A 2,211-nucleotide genomic window follows, 5' to 3' on the forward strand; every position below is an offset into this window, starting at 1 on the left:
TATTATGAAACTGCAGATAAAATTGTTGTCGTTGTTGGATGCTTCTTACATATGGATTTTGGGACATTGCATGATCTTCAAATACACTTTGAAAATCTATCAATATCAGGATAGAAAAGGTTTATTCAGATGTTTTCGAAGACCATCTAAGACAATGTTGGACACATCCAGCTCATAAATACTTATATATGTTAGATGATAACTACTTTACATAATGAATATGAAACATACTGCTGAATGCTATTGTATTTTAAAGAAAACTAGATGCGAAGGACGCGGTGATGACTACCAAAACGGTTCGAATATGCGTGAGAATGTTTGAGAGAGAGAGAGAGAGAAATTGAATTTTGTTGAATAGAGACACTATCATGATAGAAACAACTATTTGATTTTTTTGAACAATGCAATTTATTGTTGTCGAAGATATTAATTCCAGCATTACAATATTCCAAAGAGAGGTGCCTTATTTTTGTCGATTCTGGCCCAGCCTTCATTTATGGATGTTCTTCTTAATATCTGTAAAATACGAAAGAAGAATCAAGTGAATATGTCCTGGATGTATTGGTAAAAGCAAAACATTATGTTTATGCTAATAATTATATGAAGGGAGAAAGGCGATAATGTGAGTACTTCGAATTGTAAGATTTAGATGTACAATGAGTATGAGGAGATAGTGGTGGAGAACTTAATATTGAAGAAGCACTGTATCTTAATTCTCTAATATATAACTGTCTAAGATGGAGAGTACAAATTCTTACTTGATAGGGTGTTTAATGTGAGGGAATCGACCCCAAGAACCGAATCCTCCCCAAGGCCCGAAATATCCACCATATCCACCGCTGTATCCCCAGGGAATTCCACCACTGTATCCACCATATCCGCCATAACCTCCAATTCCACTGTAGCCGCCGTAACCTTTTTTCGGGATGGCTGCGATAGCACAAACCATGCAAGCAAGAAGAACTAGTACAGCCTTCATTCTCGTCTGCACAACAAAATAAATAGCACAGAAGATAATCATAATTAGGGATATGAACAAGGAAGAACGTGTAATAACGAATAAATATTAATTTGGAGGTACAGAACAATCTATATTCCTTAAAAGCAAACCTAAATTTGTGCAACGCAGTAAAATCATATGGCCCACGTACGTCTCTGATCCGCCCCGAACCTCTTAATTATATTTTATATTATGACATTGATTGTCATAGGCCTTTTAGGTAGTGCATGTGTTTGTTATGACAGATTATTCAATTGATGTTTCACCTACACAATGAATATATTTAGAAAATCTGATATACATAACATTAACAAAATATGGAGGTAATATTTCCGTTGCCACAATATAAATATAGTCATTTGAAACATGTCATTTTAGCATATCCAAATGCCCAAGTTAAATATTGTGAATACGTCAGATTTTGAATTTGTGATCTTGTGAAGTTTGCTTGACATACAGGGCACGGATTTCATTAATATTGTTTTTCCAGAGTCCGCTTAGGAAACCTGGTGACAGGGACACAACTGGTCATTTTTGAATAAAATACGCTATAGAGGGGATTAGAAAATTAAAATAAATCTGTATGGCTATCGATTTTTTGATTCCATTTTTGGAGAAGGAACCTATTTTAAAATATGGGGATGCAAGAGAGTTTTCATTTTTTACATATACGAAAACTCATGTAATGATGTAATCATTCATGTGAGCACATAACAAAATAATACAGTTGTTTAGAAAGTAAACTTATTGGAGTATATTGATCAGTATTAATTTGTATGTTTTTATCATGAACATTAATTAACATGCAGAATACAATTACTTACCTGTAAGTGTGGTAGCAAGGCACTGAAGCTCTAAATGAAGAAGTCTCCGGATTGGCAGCCGCTGTGATGGCTTGTTTAATCGATGGTCAATTTATACCTATACTCCGGGTTTTTTCATCCACGATGTCAGAATTAATTGTGCATGATGAATGATTGAGAAGGAATTAAAGATGTAAATTAATGCTAATGCGCTATTGCAAAATTGTCCATTTTGTAAACTGATCAAACATTTTGAAAGATGATAAATTGGAGAATTCAAATTTTGTCTGTCTTCCGAGTAATAATTTCTAAAACATATACAAGGATAGGAAGATGTAGAAAAATACGTTGGTACAGTCCCAAATTTTATCTATATAACTTCATGATATGGTTACTAATTTCCATACA

The 2,211-nt window shown here is 33.8% G+C and overlaps 1 long non-coding RNA gene across 1 annotated transcript; it reads right to left on the reverse strand.

Moving 5' to 3' along the window:
* Nucleotides 1–384: 384 nt before the first annotated feature.
* On the reverse strand, nucleotides 385–1,889 carry LOC149798182 (uncharacterized). The gene is made up of 3 exons (XR_016421594.1): nucleotides 1,825–1,889; nucleotides 759–985; nucleotides 385–516 (listed from the first exon to the last, which is right to left on the reverse strand). It is a non-coding gene; the product is annotated as an uncharacterized LOC149798182 (long non-coding RNA).
* Nucleotides 1,890–2,211: the final 322 nt, after the last annotated feature.

This window comes from Sinohyriopsis cumingii, chromosome 6, assembly GCF_028554795.1.
Source record: "Sinohyriopsis cumingii isolate HCF-2022 chromosome 6, ASM2855479v2, whole genome shotgun sequence".
NCBI classification, from domain to species: Eukaryota; Metazoa; Mollusca; class Bivalvia; order Unionida; family Unionidae; genus Sinohyriopsis; species Sinohyriopsis cumingii.